Source organism: Arachis hypogaea, chromosome 15 (genome assembly GCF_003086295.3).
Source record: "Arachis hypogaea cultivar Tifrunner chromosome 15, arahy.Tifrunner.gnm2.J5K5, whole genome shotgun sequence".
NCBI lineage: Eukaryota > Viridiplantae > Streptophyta > Magnoliopsida > Fabales > Fabaceae > Arachis > Arachis hypogaea.
The window spans coordinates 66,302,149-66,320,736 of NC_092050.1; the positions used below are offsets into that span (position 1 = coordinate 66,302,149).

Below are 18,588 nucleotides of genomic sequence, written 5' to 3' on the forward strand. Positions count from 1 at the left end.
ATCTCCTTATGCACACATGGAGAAGAAGCATGACAAGCTTCTCCCAATGCAAAGTCAAACAGAGCCCCCACATTCAAACTCTAAGTTTGGTATTGGGAGGCCATCATCATGCTATGAGTATCTGTGAGGCTCTATGAGAGCCCACTGTCAAGCTATTGACATTAAAGAAGTGCTTGTTGGGAGGCAACCCAATTTTTACTTATCTATGTTAAATTTTCTATTGTTATTTTATGTTTTCTTTAGGTTGATGATCATGTGAAGTCACAAAAACAACTGAAAAAGCAAAAAATAGAATGAAAAATAGCATTAAAAATAGCACACCCTAGAGGACGATCTTACTGGCGTTTAAACACCAGTAAGGGTAGCAGAATGAGCATTAAACACCCAGTCTGGCACCATTCTGGGCGTTTAACGCCAGAAAAGGGCACTAGACTGGCGTTTAATGCCAGAAAAGGGCACTAGACTGGTGTTTAATGCCAGAAAGGGGCACAAAGCTGGCGTTCAACACTAGAAAAGGGAGAAAAGCTGGCGTTTAACGCCAGATAGGGAAGATAAGCTGGCGTTAAATGCCAGAAATGGGCAGCAACCTGGCGTTTAACGCCAGGATTGGCACTCCAAGGGCGTTTACACGCCAAAATGGTGTAGGGATGAGAAGTCCTTGACACCTCAGGATGTGTGGACCCACAGGATCCCCACCTACCTCAACTCTCTCTCTCTCTCTTCTTCACACCCTTCCCCAAATACCCCTCACCAATCACCTCTATTTCTCTTCCCTATCACCTCTTCACCAATCACTTCCTCCCACTCTTCCCCAAAAACCCCACCACCTCACAATTCAAATTCAAACCATTTCCCTCCCAAACCCAACCCCTAATACATGAACCCTACCCTCTCTTTCCACTCCTATATAAACCCCTCTTCACTCCTTCATTTCCACATATCACAAACACTACTTCTTCCCCTTGGCCGAACCACTAAACCCCTTCCATCTCCTCTATTTCTTCTTCTTCTACTCTTTTCTTTCTTCTTTTGCTCGAGGACGAGCAACCATTCTAAGTTTGGTGTGGGAAAAGCTAAAGCTTTTTATTTTCCATAACCACTAATGGCACCTAAGGCCGGAGAAACATCTAGAAAGAGGAAAAGGAAGGAAATTACTTCCACCTCTGAGTCATGGGAGATGGAGAGATTCATCTCAAAAGTCCATCACTAAGAAAAGGATGGAGCAAACAAGAGAGCCCACTCATGGACCTCAACAAGAGCATGAGGAAGTTCCTCATCAAGAAATCCCTGAGATGCCGCAAGGGATGCATTTTCCTCCACAAAACTATTGGGAACAAATTAACACCTCCCTAGGAGAATTAAGTCCCAACATGGGACAACTAAGGGTGCAGCACCAAGAGCATTCCATCCTCCTCCATGAAATTAGAGAAGACCAAAGATCCATGAAGGAGGAGCAACAAAGGCAAGGAAGAGACACTGAGGAGCTAAAGCACTCCATACGATCTTCAAGAGGACGAACAAGCCGCCATCACTAAGGCGGACCCGTTCTTTAATTTCCTTGTTCTTATTTTTCTGTTTTTTGAAAATTATGCTTTATGTTTTATTTATGTTTATGTCTTATTACATGATCACTAGTGTCGAAGTGTCTATGACTTAAAGCTATGAATATGAATCCTTCACCTTTCTTAAATGAAAAATGTCTTAATTACAAAAGAAAAAGAGGTACATAAATTTCGAATTTTAAAATAGTTTAATTATTTTTATGTGGTGGCAATACTTTTTGTTTTCTGAATGAATGCTTGAACAGTGCATATTTTTTTTTAGTGAAGTTTATGAATGTTAAATTTTTTGGCTCTTGAAAGAATAATGAACTAGGAGAAATGTTATTAATAATCTAAAAAATCATAAAATTGATTCTTGAAGCAAGAAAAAGCAGTGAATACAAAGCTTGCGGAAAAAAAAAGGTGAAAAATAAAAGAAAAAAAAAGAAAAAGAAAAAGCAAGCAGAAAAAGCCAATAGCCCTTTAAACCAAAAGGCAAGGGTAAGAAAAGGATCCAAGGCTTTGAGCATTAATGGATAGGAGGGCCTAAAGGAATAAAATCCTGGCCTAAGCGGCACAACCAAGCTGTCCCTAACCATGTGCTTGTGGCGTGAAGGTGTCAAGTGAAAACTTGAGACTGAGTGGTTAAAGTCGTGATCCAAAGCAAAAAGAGTATGCTTAAGAGCTCTGGACACCTCTAATTGGGGACTCTAGCAAAGCTGAGTCATAATCTGAAAAGGTTTACCCAGTTATATGTCTGTGGCATTTATGTATCCTGTGGTAATACTGGAAAACAAAATGCTTAGGATCACGACCAAGACTCATAAAGTAACTGTGTTCAAGAATAAAAAAGAACTGAACTAGGAGAGTCAATAATATCATCTGGATTTTATGTTCCTAAATATGCCAACCATTCTGAGTTTCAATGGATAGTGAGATGCCAAAACAATTCAGAAGCAAAAAGCTACTAAGTCCCGCTCATCTGATTGCAACTGAGCTTCATTGGAAACTTTGAAATTTATTTGTATCTTAATTTTCTTTTCTATCCTACTGTGTTTTCAGTTGCTTAGGGACAAGCAACAGTTTAAGTTTGGTGTTGTGATGAGCAGATATTTAATACGCTTTTTTGCATCATTTTCATATAGTTTCTAGCATGTTTTGTTTAGTTTTTATAAAGTTTTTATAGGTTTTAGTGTTAAATTCACATTTTTGGATTCTACTTTAAGTTTGTGTGTTTTTATGAAATTTCAGGTATTTTCTGGCTGAAATTGAGGAGCTGGAGCAAAAGTCTAATACAGAGACAGAGAAAGCACTGCAGATGCTGTACGGATCTGACCTCCTTGCACTCTGAAGAGCTTTTCTGGAGCTATAGAAGTCCAAATGGAGTGTTCTCAACAGCTATGGAAAGAAGACTTCCAGAGCTTTCCAGCAATGTTTAATAGTTTATAATTTGCTTCATATTAGAAGACCCAAAACTGGCATCCAGCGCCAGCTTCCTGCCCCCTTCCAGGCGTCCAGCGCCCAAGGAGCAGAGACCAACATCCAAACGCTCAAAGAGGACCACCTAGCCAGCGTTCAATGCCCTAGGAGCCTCATAGCACGTGGATCTCATCAAAGCTCAACCCAAACACTCACCAAGTGGGCCCCAGAAGTGAATTTTAGCACTAGAAAGACTATTTTACCCTTACTAGTCATTTGTTTAGTATTTAAGGGATTAGATTTATGTTATTCGTACATCATCGCCCATCATTCAGCATATTTTCGTTTTACACTTTGTATTTCCTTTCAGTATGAGTTTCTAAACCTCCTAGGCTGAGGGGAGGTGTAACAACCCTAGTTTTTGAAAATCAAATAAAATAGTTATTTGTGATTTATTTTATTTGTTGATAATTTTATTTTAAGAAAATTATTTTACTAAAGGTAATTAAATGGAGTTTCATGATAATTGAAGTTTAAATTAATTAGAATTTTTATATAAACTTTATTAGATATTTGGTATGATTGAAATTATAATTTTGGTAATTAAAAAATAAGAAAGAATTGTATAATTTAATTTAAATAAATTCTATTTTTAATGAATTATGTTATTAATTTGAACTCCTAGAAATTAATTTATTAGAAATGATTAGTTTGATTTTTATAAATGCTTTAAGTTTACGTCAATTAATATTTATGTACCATTTTTATTATAATTAATTATTTTATAAATTGAAATTAAAGTTTCAGAGATAGAAAAATAATAGAGATTTTTATGATTTAATCTAGAAAATTGATATTTGAATTTAAATTATACTTTAAAAAATATAATTAACTTGTTCATTTTATAATGTAAATTAGAAATAATTGAGTGAACTTAGCAATATGTTGATAAATAATGTTCCTAAATATTTTTAAGAGAGTATATTTGATTTTAAAATTATCCTACCCTCTAATTTTATCAAAATATCTATTCATATCTATCCATATTCTTTTATAAAATCCCTAATTTCTAACACTAATTACCAAATCAACCTCAGAAACCCTAATTTCCCAAATTGGAAACCCTAACCCTAAATTCCCCATCAGAGACCCTAACCCCCTCCTCTACACCACATAGCCGCAGCCTTACCCTCCCTCAACGCAACAAACACACATACACGCAGAGAGGAGATCGGAGGAAGAGATAGTGCCGGCAGAAGGAAAGAAGAGCGTCGCCGGCCTGGTACCACCGCCGCCGTCGCCCTCATCGCCGCTCCGTGGAGCCCGCTTCGTCACCGCCGTCGAGGTCTTCTTCGTCGCCGTCACTGGAGGTCTATGAACAGATAGAAGATGCGCGAGGAATGAGAAGCCTTCCCTGTCACCGTTCCACCTCAACCTGGCATCGCCGTCATCATTGCCAGGGAAGTCGCCCTCGCCGTCGTGGCCAGGTGCCGTCGATGGAAGCCGCCGACGTTGCCTGAGAAGAACCTGAAGAGAGAGAGGGAGCCCGTAGAGAGGGACGCGAAGCAGGAGCCTCTGTGTCACGCCGCCGATCTGTCACTGTGTTGCTGCGTCACCGTTCATCCTTGTCGTCGCCGTCACCGCTGGTCTGCCTTGGAGCCGCCGTCGAGTAGAACGCGAGGAAAAGGAGTTCTTGCCACTGTTGTACACCTAGTCATCGCTGCTGCTTCCAATCACGCCGTTGACACTGCCGCCACTGCCACAACCACCCTTAAGCTGCTGCGCTGCTTGACCTATTGAACCACCATCTGAGCTACTATTGGCTTGCCGCTGTTGTTTGTTGGGTTTAAGACCACTGCTGCTGGCTTGCTCTACTCTGCTTCTGCTCTTAGTTTCTGGAGTTTGACAAGAACGCCACTGTCGCTGCTGGAGCGCTGTTGCTCTGGATCCATTTTGAACCATTATCATCGCCGTTTGGCTGACACTGAGGCTTCCAACTGTAAATCATGTTGCTTGTATGCGAAGTTTGTATTCGTAGGTTTTGATGAATGACAAACCAACAAACGACATGAAAGACAAACCAACAAACAACTTGAATGAACAAGCATATTGAAAGATCAACCAACATTCAACGTTGAGGAATGAAGAGTTGAAAGCAACACAACAACAACAAGAAACTCAAGTCCACAACATTTGAAGACAAGTATAGTGTCTTAGGACTTAGGTAACTTCTTGTTAAGAACCAATTGCTAAATCTCTCAACACACACTCACAAAATGTTTTGATGTACATCTTGCAATTCGATGCTAGCCAAATGGTTTAAAAACTTGTTTTCAAAGGTACAAAAGCATAGGAATTGACTCCAACAAGTTTGAGATCAATCCTAAGTATTTTGAAGTGATTTTAAGCCATTCTTTAAGGTTTGCATCGATGCACACTCATCTTGCATCGATGCAAAGCATGCAACGACTTGTTGCATCGATGCAAAGATGTTTGCATCGATGCAACCTAGCTGAAAATTCAAATTTCAGCTTCAAAGACACATTTGCATCGATGCAAAGTGTTATGCATCGATGCAAATGATTCAAAAACATAAAAAACGGCTAGTTTTAACAAAACGGCTCCATCCCATTAACTCCCCAACGTTTCTAAGGTTTGGGAAGTCTATAAATAGATGGATTGAAGCCTTATTTCATACAAGTGAGTATTTGCAAACTATCTTGTTCATATTCTTTCATTCTACACATTTTTAAGGTGTTATAATACACAATTTGAGAGAGCAATATCAATTGGTTCAATAGTGCTAAACTTGTAATCATACACTCTTCTAGAGAGTACTCATTTCATCTCAACAATTCTTTGAGAATTGTTTTCTTGTAACACTTTGTAAATTGGAGTGTGATCTCCAAGGTTGAGTCAAGAGTTATAAACACTATAGTCGGTGAGGATACCAAAGAAGTATACTAAGTACTCAAGGCAAATCTTAGAGAAGGAGTCTCTAAGTGAAGTGGGTTAGTATACGAGTGGTGATCATATACCGTGAGGTGTTAGAAACTAAGGACTCGGATTGTAAAAGGTTTTGCACGAGCACCTTGAAGCTTGGCAATAGTGGAACTTCTCAATAGCGATTGAGAAAGAAAGTGGACGTAGGACAAGGATTGTGCCGAACCACTCTAAATAGCGTTTGCATCTCTCCAAACTCATCTCTTCAATATTATTGTCTTTTACCTTTGAGCAAATAAATTGTGATCGAAAAGTAGCTTCGTAAGTACTTAAGGAATAGCTTAAGTCCGATTGGTGAAAAGCTTGATCAATTTATTTGAGTTGGTGTCTATTGGAAAGTAAAAGCTCCTTATAAATGCTTAGCAATTGAGTTAAGCTCTTGGAAAAATACTAGTACAATAACACTTTTATATATTGTCTTTAACTTCCGCAAAAAGATTTATTGTTGTTGCAATACTCAATTCACCCCCCCTCTTGAGTAATTGTGCATAGGTTCTACAAGTGGCATCAGAGCTTAACCCTTTGAAAGACTTAACCGTTTAAGGGAAAAGATCATGGCAAGCACAAGCTTTAACAACAACAACACTAGTGAAGGTAACTCAACCGCTAGACCTCCTCTTTTTAGCGGAACAAATTACTCTTATTGGAAAAATAAGATGAGAATTTGGATCCGTTCTCAAGATGTGAGAATTTGGAAAGTGATTGAGAATGGAAATCACATTCCAACAAAGACAACAAGCGCTAAAGAAGGAGAAGTCTCCGTCTTAAAGCAAGTACCGAAAGGAGAAAATGAATATAGTGACGATGATTGGAAGAAAGTGGTAATGAATGATAAAGCCATCAACTTCATTCATTGTGCACTTAACGAGCATGATTATATGAAGATCTCTACATGCGAAACCGCTAAAGAGATTTGGGATAAACTCCAAATCACTTACGAGGATGAATCCGACTCCGATGACGACGAGGTTGCAAATCTTTGCTTAATGGCAAGCGAAGAAAAGGTTAGTAATGACAACTCCACTTCTTTTAATTTACAAGATGAATATGATGCCTTACTTGAGGTGTACACAAAACTTACCCAAGATTATTCTCTCCTAAAGAAAAAGAATATGGATCTTTTAAAACAAAATGAGATGTTGAAAAACGAGAATATCAATCTTGGAAAAGATAAGTGTAGCACAAGTAGTGATCCATACAAATCTTGTAAAATGCATGAAAATGAAATTACAAATCTCTTTTATATTATTGTCTTTTACCTTTGAGCAAATAAATTGTGATCGAAAAGTAGCTTCGTAAGTACTTAAGAAATAGCTTAAGTCCGATTGGTGAAAAGCTTGATCAATTTATTTGAGTTGGTGTTTATTGGAAAGTAAAAGCTCCTTATAAATGCTTAGCAATTGAGTTAAGCTCTTGGAAAAATACTAGTACAATAACACTTTTATATATTGTCTTTAACTTTCGCAAAAAGATTTATTGTTGTTGCAATACTCAATTCACCCCCCCTCTTGAGTAATTGTGCATAGGTTCTACACCAACTACCACTGGAGCTGCCCAGGACCACCGCTGTGGCTGCCATAGGAACAGAACAGGTGCCAAAATCTGACACAATGCCGCTGTTGTCGATTAGAGATGCCAAAACTACCGCTGCTGCTGTGGATTTGGAATACTGGGTGTGTCACGTTTAAATTCTACAAATTTCGACACTCTGAGGTAGGGGATTAATTTTTAAAGTTAAACGTTTTTAATTTAGAATGCCTACAAAGTTAATTAGATAATTGCAAATAGTTAACAATGGTTAAGAATTGATTAATTGATGTGAATTGCTTGAAAGGTGTTTGAGAATAGTTAGCTGTTGTGATTATTGTGAATTATGACTGGAATTTGATACTATTGTGATTATTCTGAATTATGAATTTGAATTGGATGTGATTGTGATGCTTCTGAATTATAAGTGAAATTAAATGCGATTGTGAATTGTACTTTGAATGATTAATTTTTTTGTGATGAATTGGCTAAGATTCTGATCTTAGATGAACTATTTTGAATTGTTTGATATTGAATTGGAATTTTAATATAATGGAATGGCTGTGAGATAGACTTGTGAAAGGTTGAAATTGGTTGAAGTGTGGCTGTGAATGATAATGTTATTTGTTAAATTAAAATATGATGAGTTAATTATTGAATGAAATGTATTTGAGAAAAGTTAGTTGTGGTGATTGCTCTGAGTTATGATCGAAATTGGATGCGGATGTGAATTGAGTTTGGGTTATGGCTGTGATTGTTATTGGTTTTCTGATTATTTTAGAATTGCTGGAAATTCTGATTTTAGTTGATTATGTCAAGTTGGTAACTTTTGAATGGTTCATTTGATTACTAAATCAATTTTCTTGAAACCTGAATTTTAAGGTAAAATAGCAGTTTTGAAAATGAACTAGTAATTTGATAGTGAACGATATTGCATGAGGTTAAAGACTGATTTTTGGGAAACTATTCATAATTTTTTTGACGTTGGACTGGGCTAATTTTCAAGAATGGTTAATGGAAAATTCTGATTCTAATGGACGAAAGGATGTTAGTTCTTAAACCGAATTATGATGAGATAATTATTGAGAATCTGTTATGATAGTTGCTAATAAATGGATGGAGAATTGATTGAGTTTAATTTGAAAGGATTCTAAGACTTAAGAATTTAGTTATGAATTGATGAGATGAAAATTAGATTGATGGATTATGTGAGAATAGCGAATTATGGATTTTCTGATTGATTGAGAACCTTTATTTGATACCTGTTGAGAAAGGTTGATGAGATGTTGAGAAAGAAGGAACCCGTAAGGGTGGCTAAGTCCGAGTTTTAGGGGAGGTGCTGCCGGAATTTTGTGAAATCTGAGGTTTTACTTGAAAAAAAAGTTATTTTAAAAGGTTTGGATTTTGGAAATTATATTATTTGATTCTGATTTACTAAGAAAAGAAATGAATTATGTTTTTCGGTTTTATTCATTGAGAAAAAAAATATTATGTTTAAGATGGATTTATTACGAAAAGGATTCCGTTTTGAGTTGATTTATTAAGAATAGAAAGAAATATGTTTTGAGTTTGATTTAATATGAAAAGAGTTATGTTTTTTTAGGTTTGAAATAAAGGATGATCTTCTTAGAAGTTTGGTGAAATAATAATATTTGAATTTGAATGGTAAAAAGAGATGGGTTTTGAGTCTTTGGGAAGTTAGTAAATTTGAAAAAGAGTTTTATTTACTTTTAGTAAGAGGGTGATGCTTTGAAAAGTATTTAGCGAATTTAAAATAAATGATTTTCTTGAGTCTTTTGAAAGAAAAATAAACTAGAAAATAGTTTTAAAATTGGTTCGAGTTAAGTGGTTGCAAAAGTGGAAGCCGTGAAGTTTGTACAACATGATTGAATAAAGAAAGAGAGAGATATTGTATAAGAATATATAACTGGAGATGAATAACGGGAATGATAACTTATGATGATAATTACACTTATTCTTTTGAGGAAAGGTATTCAGTTTGTGAAATTGTTGGCAAGGACGTGGGTTTTGTTCTGCTTGCGTATTTATGATTATAAAAGAGAATAAGAAGCAGAGGACCTGTTGAAAGGTCATTTGTTGCTTAAGGCAACCCAAGAGATATGTTTATTCATTTGTTGCGTTAAGGCAACTCCAGATATACTTGTATGATCATCTGCTGCAGTGAGGCAGTCAGATAGATAATGGTGTGATCACTGAGAACGCTTTCCTACGGTACAGATCCATATTTTATTTCTGTAAGGCAGAGGGGTTATTTCCTGCTACAGAAGTACTGTGACCACCTGTTCCATTTCTGTAGTGGCAGAGGGGTTATTTCCTGTATACAGAAGGTATGTCGGCGTACATTGGTGCACGAAATTGTGATCTCAGGCAACGGCGCCAGAAACTCTGTACGCACGTCTTAATAAATCGTTTTTCATTCACAACTTCGATACAACTAACCAGCAAGTGCACTGGGTCGTCCAAGTAATAAACCTTACGTGAGTAAGGGTCGATCCCACGGAGATTGTTGGTATGAAGCAAGCTATGGTCACCTTGTAAATCTCAGTCAGGCGGATATAAAATAGTTATGGAGTTTTCGAAAATAAATAATAAATAGATAGAAACTAAGGATAGAAATACTTATGTAATTCATTGGTTAGAATTTCAGATAAGCGTATAGAGATGCATTCGTTCCTCTGAACCTCTGCTTTCCTGCTGTCTTCATCCAATCAATCTTACTCCTTTCCATGGCTGGCTTTATGTAAGGGCATCACCGTTGTCAATGGCTACATCCCATCCTCTTGTGAAAATGGTCCAAATGCTCTGTCACGGACGGCTAATCATCTGAGGTTCTCGATCATACTGGAATAGGATTCACCCTCCTTTTGCGTCTGTCACTACGCTCAGCACTCGCGAGTTTGAAGTTCGTCACAGTCATTCAATCCCAGAGTCCTACTCGGAATACCACAGACAAGGTTTAGACTGTTCAGACTCTCATGAATGCCGCCATCAATCTAGCTTATACCACGAAGATTCTGATTAAGAGATCCAAGAGATACTCATTCAATCTAAGGTAGAACGGAAGTGGTTGTCAGGCACGCGTTCATAGGGAATGATGATGATTGTCACGTTCATCACATTCAGGTTGAAGTGCGAATAAATATCTTAGAAGCGGAATAAGTTGAATTGAATAGAAAAACAGTAGTACTTTGCATTAATCTTTGAGGAACAGCAGAGCTCCACACCTTAATCTATGGAGTGTAGAAACTCTACCATTGAAAATACATAAGTGAAAGGTTCAGGCATGGCTGAATGGCCAGCCCCCAAAACGTGATCACAAGATCAAAAATACAATCCAGGATGTCAAATACAATAGTAAAAAGTCCTATTTATACTAAACTAGTTACTAGGGTTTACAGAAGTAAGTAATTGATGCATAAATCCACTTCCGGGGCCCACTTGATGTGTGCTTGGGCTGTGCTTGAATGTTACACGTGCAGAGGCTCTTTCTGGAGTTGAACGCCAGGTTATAACGTATTTCTGGCGTTCAACTCTGGTTTGTGACTTGTTTCTGGCGTTTAACTCCAGACAGCAGCATAGAACTGGCGTTCAACGCCTTTTTACGTTGTCTAAACTCGGCCAAAGTATAGATTATTATACATTGCTGGAAAGCCCTGGATGTCTAATTTCCAACGCAATTGGAAGCGCGCCATTTTGAGTTCTGTAGCTCCAGAAAATCTACTTTGAGTGCAGGGAGGTCAGAATCCAACAGCATCAGCAGTCCTTCTTCTACCTCTGAATCTGATTTTTGCTCAAGTCCCTCAATTTCAGCCAGAAAATACCTGAAATCACAGAAAAACACACAAACTCATAGTAAAGTCCAGAAATGTGAATTTAACATAAAAACTAATGAAAACATCCCTAAAAGTAACCAGATTCTACTAAAAACATACTAAAAACAGTGCCAAAAAGCTTATTTATTATCCGCTCATCACAACACCAAACTTAAATTGTTGCTTGTCCCCAAGCAACTGAAAATTAAATAGGATAAAAAGAAGAGAATATACTATAAATTCCAAACTATCAATGAAACATAGCTCCAATCAGATGAGCGGGACTTGTAGCTTTTTGCCTCTTGAATAGTTTTGGCATCTCACTTTATCCATTGAAGTTCAGAATGATTGGCATCTATAGGAACTCAGAGTTCAGATAGTGTTATTGATTCTCCTAGTTCAGTATGATGATTCTTGAACACAGCTATTTTATGAGTCTTGGCCATGGCCCTAAGCACTTTGTTTTCTAGTATTACCATCGGATACATAAATGCCACAGACACATAATTGGGTGAACCTTTTCAGATTGTGAATCAGCTTTGCTAAAGTCCCCAATTAGAGGTTTCCAGGGTTCTTAAGCACACTCTTCTTTTGCTTTGGACCTTGACTTTAACCGCTCAGTCTCAAGTTTTCACTTGACACCTTCACGCCACAAGCACATGGTTAGGGACAGCTTGGTTTAGCCGCTTAGGCCATGATTTTATTCCTTTAGGCCCTCCTATCCACTAATGCTCAAAGCCTTGGGATCCTTTTTATTACCCTTGCCTTTTGGTTTTAAGGGTTACTGGCTTTTTGCTCTTGCCTCTTGGTTTTAAGAGCTTTTGGCTTTTTCTGCTTGCTTTTTCTTTTTCTTTCTATTTTTTTTCGCTATTTTTTTCTTCTCTCTTTTTTTTTGGCAAGCTTTGTTCTTTGCTGCTTTTTCTTGCTTCAAGAATCATTTTTATGATTTTTCAGATTATCAAATAACATGTCTCCTTGTCATCATTCTTTCAAGAGCCAACATATTTAACATTCTTAAACAACAACTTCAAAAGACATATGCACTATTCAAGCATTCATTCAGAAAACAAGAAGCATTGTCACCACATCAATATAATTAAACTAAGTTCAAGGATAAATTCGAAACTCATGTACTTCTTGTTCTTTTGAATTAAAACAGTTTTCATTTAAGAGAGGTGATGGATTCATAGGACATTCATAACTTTAAGACAAAGTTACTAAATACTAATGATCATGTAATGAAGACACAAACATGGATAAGCACTTAACATAGAGAAAACAAAAAACAGAGAATGTAAGAACAAGGAATGAGTCCACCTTAGTGATGGTGGCATTTCCTTCTTGAGGAACCAATGATTTCCTTGAGCTCTTCTATGTCTCTTCCTTATCTTTGTTGCTCCTCCCTCATTGCTTTTTGATCTTCTCTTATTTCATGAAGGATGATGGAGTGTTCTTGATGTTCCACCCTTAATTGTCCCATGTTGGAACTTAATTCTCCTAGGGAGGCGTTGATTTGCTCCCAATAGTTTTGTGGAGGAAAATGCATTTGAGGCATCTCTGCGATCTCATGGTGATGAGCTTCATGCGTCTCTTGAGATCCATGAATGGGCTCTCTTGCTTGCTCCATCCTTTTCTTAGTGATGGGCTTCTCTTCCTCAATGGGAATGTCTCCTTCTATGAAAGCTCCAGCTGAGTAACATAGATGGTAAATAAGATGAGGAAAAGCTAGCCTTGCCCAAGGAGAGGGCTTTTCGGCTATTTTATAGAATTCAAGGGAGATGACTTCATGAACTTTTACTTCCTCTCCAATCATGATGCTATGAATCATGATGGCCCGATCCACAGTAACTTCAGATCGGTTGCTAGTGGGGATGATGGAGCGTTGGATGAACTCCAACCATCCTCTAGCCACAGGCTTGAGGTCCAGTCTTCTTAATTGAACCGGCTTGCCTTTGGAGTCAATCTTCCATTGAGCTCCTTCCACACATATGTCCCTGAGGACTTGGTCCAACCTTTGATTAAAGTTGACCCTTCTAGTATAGGGGCGTGCATCTCCTTGCATCATAGGCAAGTTAAACGCCAACCTCACATTTTCCGGACTAAAATCTAAGTATTTTCCCCGAACCATTGTAATATAATTCTTTGGGTTTGGGTTCTTACTTTGATCATGGTTCCTAGTGATCCATGCATTGGCATAGAACTCTTGAACCATTAGGATGCCGACTTGTTGGATGGGTTTTGTTAGAACTTCCCAACCTCTTCTTTGGATTTCATGTCGGATCTCCGGATACTCATTCTTCTTGAGCTTGAAAGGGATCTCGGGGATCACCCAGATGCTGCCCATTTTGGGCGTTCAGCGCCAGAACCATGCTCTGTTCTGGCATTGAACGCCAGCCAGATGCTTCTTACTGGCGTTTAAACGCAGTGAGATCCTCCTCTAGGGTGTGATTTTTCTTCTGCTGTTTTTGATTCCGTTTTCAATTTTTATATTTATTTTGTGACTCCACATGATCATGAACCTAATAAAACATGAAAGAACAAGAAAAATAAAATTAGATAAATAAAAATTGGGTTGCCTCCCAACAAGCGCTTCTTTAATGTCAATAGCTTGACAGTGGGCTCTCATGGAGCCTCACAGATGTTCAGAGCATTGTTGAGACCTCCCAACACCAAACTTAGAGTTTGGATATGGGAGTTCAACACCAAACTTAGAGTTTGGTTATGGCCTCCCAACACCAAACTTAGATTTTGACTGTGGGGGCTCTGGTTGACTCTGTTTTGAGAGAAGCTTTTTATGCTTCCTCTCCATGTTTACAGAAGGATAACCTTGAGTTGTAAACACAAGGGAGTCCTCATTCAATTGAAGGACTAATTCACCTCTGTCAACATCAATCACAGCTCTTGCTGTGGCTAGGAAAGGTCTTCCAAGGATGATGGATTCATCCTCATCCTTCCCAATATCAAGGACTATGAAATCAGCAGGGATGTAAAGGCCTTTAACCTTTACTAACACATCCTCTACTTGTCCATAAGCCTATTTTCTTGAATTGTCTGCCATCTCTAATGAGATTTTAGCAACTTGTACCCCATAGATTCCCAGTTTCTCTATTACAGAGAGGGGCATGAGGTTTATCCCTGAACCAAGGTCACACAGAGCCTTTTCAAAGATCATGTTGCCTATGGTACAAGGTATTACGAACTTTCCAGGATCCTGTTTCTTCTGAGGCATTGTCAGTTGATCCAGATCACTTAGTTCATTGGTGAACAGGGGAGGTTCATCTTCCCAAGTCTCAATACCAAATAATTTGGCATTCAGCTTCATGATTGCACCAAGAAACTTGGTAGCTTGCTCTTCAGTAACATCCTCATTTTCTCCAGAAGAGGAATACTCATCAGAGCTCATGAATGGCATAAGGAGGTTCAATGGAATCTCTATGGTCTCTGGATGAGTCTCAGATTCCTTTGGTTCCTCAGAGGAAAGCTCCTTATTGATCACTGGACGTCCCAGGAGGTCTTCCTCACTGGGATTCACGTCCTCAACCTCCCTTACAGGTTCGGCCATGGTGGTTATGTCAATGGCCTTGCACTCTCCTTTTGGATTTTCTTCTGTATTGCTTGGGAGAGCACTAGGAGGGATTTCAGTGATCCTTTTACTCAGCTGGCCCACTTGTGCTTCCAAATTTCTAATGGAAGACCTTGTTTCATTCATGAAACTTACAGTGGCCTTGGACAGATCAGAGACTAAGTTTGCTAAATTAGAGGTATTTTGTTCAGAGTTCTCTGTCTGTTGCTGAGTGGATGATGGAAAAGGTTTACTATTGTTAAACCTATTTCTTCTACCATTATTAAAGCCTTGTTGAGGCTTTTATTGATCCTTCCATGAGAAATTTGGATGATTTTTCCATGATGGATTATATGTGTTTCCATAAGGTTCACCCATATAATTTACCTCTGCTATTGCAGGGTTTTCAGGATCATAAGCTTCTTCTTCAGAAGATGCCTCTTGAGTACTGTTGGATGCAGCTTGCATTCCATTCAGACTCTCAGAAATCATATTGACTTGCTGAGTCAATATTTTATTCTGAGCTAGTATGGCATTCAGAGTATCAATTTCAAGAACTCCCTTCTTCATAGGCGTCCCATTACTCACAGGATTCCTCTCAGAAGTGTACATGAACTGGTTATTAGCAACCATGTCAATGAGTTCTTGAGCTTCTACAGGCGTTTTCTTTAGGTGAATGGATCCACCTACAGAAGTATCCAATGACATTTTAGCCAATTCAGATAGACCATCATAGAATATATCCAGGATAGTCCATTTTGAAAGCATGTCAGAAGGACATTTTTTGGTCAGTCCTTTGTATCTCTCCCAAGCTTCATAGAGGGATTCACCTTCTCTCTGTCTGAAGGTCTGAACATCCACTCTAAGCTTACTCAGCTTTTGAGGAGGAAAGAACTTGGCTAAGAAAGCCTTGACCAGCTTATCCCAAGAGTTCAAGCTATCCTTAGGTTGAGAGTCCAACCATACTCTAGCTCTGTCTCTTACAGCAAAAGGGAAAAGCATGAGCCTGTAGACTTTAGGATCTCCTCCATTAGTCTTAACAGTATCACATATCTGCAAGAATTCAGTTAAGAACTGAAAAGGATCTTCAGATGGAAGTCCATGAAACTTGCAGTTCTGCTGCATCAGAGAAACTAATTGAGGTTTAAGCTCAAAACTGTTTGCTCCAATGGCAGGAATGGAGATGCTTCTTCCATATAAATTGGAATTAGGTGCAGTAAAGTCACCAAGCATCCTCCTTGCATTATTATTATTTTCGGCTGCCATCTCCTCTTCTGGTTCGAAATTTTCTGAAAGGTGCTTGCTGGATTGTTGTAATTTAGCTTCTCTTAGTTTTCTCTTCAGAGTCCTTTCAGGTTCTGGATCTGCTTCAACAAGAATGTTCTTGTCTTTGCTCCTGCTCATATGAAAAAGGAGGGAACAGAAAAATAATAATAATAGGGATCCTTTTTACCATAGTATAGAGGTCCCTGTGTGAGTAGAAGAAAAGAAGGAGATGAGAGAGAAAGAGAATTTTTTAAAATTATTTTTGAAAAAGAGTTAGTGATTTTCGAAAATAGTTTTTGAAAAAGGTTAGTAATTTTTCGAAAATTAAAATCAAAAATTAAAATAATTAATAAATTAAAAAGAAATTTTGAAAAAGAGGGAAGGTATTTTCGAAAATTAGAGAGAGAGAGCTAGTTAAGTAGTTTTGAAAAAGATAAGAAACAAACAAAAAGTTAGTTAGTTAGTTGAAACAAATTTGAAAATCAATTTTGAAAAGATAAGAAGATAAGAAGTTAGAAAGGATATTTTAAAATCAAATATTTGAAAAAGATATGATTTTGAAAAAGATAGGATAGAAAGATATTTTTGAAATTAGTTTTGAAAAAGATTTGATTTTTAAAATCACAATTAATGACTTGATTCACAAGAAATTATAAGATATGATTCTAGAACTTAAAGTTTGAATCTTTCTTAACAAGCAAGTAACAAACTTGAAATTTTTGAATCAAAACATTAATTGATGATTTATTTTCGAAAATTAGGAGATAAAGATAAGAAAAATATTTTTGAAAAATATTTTTAAAATTTTCGAAAATAAATAAGAAATATGAAAGGGATTTGATTTTTGAAAAAGATTTTGAAAAAAGATAAGATTTTTAAATTGAAAATTTGATTTGACTTATAAGAAACAACTAAATTTTAAAAATTTTTGAAAAAGTCAAATCTAATTTTCGAAATTTTAAGAGAGAAAAGGGAAAGATATTTTTTTGATTTTTTTGAATTTTTATGATGAGAGAGAAAAATTTAAAACATCATTTTCATGTTTTTCTCTTTTCTTTTTGGATCAAAACAAGGAATGCATGCAAGAATGCTATGAATGTCAAGATGAACACCAAGAACACTATGAAGATCATGATGAACATCAAGAACATATTTTTGAAAAAATTTTTAATGCAAAAAAAATGCAAGACACCAAACTTAGAAATCTTTAATGCTTAGACACTAAGATTTCAAGAATGCATATGAAAAACAAGAAAACATCAAGATCAAACCAGAAGACTTACCAAGAACAACTTGAAGATCATGAAGAACACCATGAATGTATGAATTTTTCGAAAAATGCAAAGAATTTTTAGAAAAAATACAATTGACACCAAACTTGAAATTTGACTCAAGACTCAAATAAGAAACACAAAATATTTTTTATTTTTTTGATTTTATGATTTTTTTGTATTTTCTTTTAATTTTTTTGAAAATCATTTTGAAAAAGAAAAATAAGGATTCCAAAATTTTTAATATGAATTCCAGAAATCTTATGCTCTTTAGTCTAAAGCTCCAATCAAAGGGTCAGGCATGGCTTAATAGCCAGCCAAACTTTAGTATGTAACTCAGACATGACACGCCTGACATTCCCTACCAAGAAGAATTAGACATGGCTTTACAGCCAGTCAGGCTTCAACATGCTTCATGAAACACTAGAATTCATTTTTAAAAATTCTGAAGAAAAATATATTTTTGAAAACATTTTTTTTTCTTTTTTTCGAAAACAAAGGAGAAAATTTTTGAAAGATTTTCGAAAAATTTTTGAAAACAAAAAGAAAATTACCTAATCTGAGCAACAAGATGAACCGTCAGTTGTCCAAACTCGAACAATCCCAGGCAACAGCGCCAAAAACTTGGTGCACGAAATTGTAATCTCAGGCAACGGCGCCAGAAACTCTGTACACACGTCTTAATAAATCATTTTTCATTCACAACTTCGATACAACTAACCAGCAAGTGCACTAGGTCGTCCAAGTAATAAACCTTACGTGAGTAAGGGTCGATCCCACAGAGATTGTTGGTATGAAGCAAGCTATGGTCACCTTGTAAATCTCATTCAGGCGGATATAAAATAGTTATGGAGTTTTCGAAAATAAATAATAAATAGATAGAAACTAAGGATAGAAATACTTATGTAATTCATTGGTTAGAATTTCAGATAAGCGTATAGAGATGCATTCGTTCCTCTGAACTTATGCTTTCCTGCTATCTTCATCCAATCAATCTTACTCCTTTCCATGGCTGGCTTTATGTAAGGGCATCACCGTTGTCAATGGCTACATCCCATCCTCTTGTGAAAATGGTCCAAATGCTCTGTCACGGCACGGCTAATCATCTGAGGTTCTCGATCATACTGGAATAGGATTCACCCTCCTTTTGCATCTGTCACTACGCC

General features: G+C 37.0%; 1 non-coding gene across 1 annotated transcript; it reads left to right on the plus strand.

Annotated features, from left to right (window-relative positions):
- The first annotated feature begins 15,647 nt into the window (after positions 1-15,647).
- LOC112752298 (small nucleolar RNA R71) lies at positions 15,648-15,755 on the plus strand. The gene has a single exon (XR_003176742.1). It is a non-coding gene; the product is annotated as a small nucleolar RNA R71 (small nucleolar RNA).
- The last annotated feature ends 2,833 nt before the right edge of the window (positions 15,756-18,588 follow it).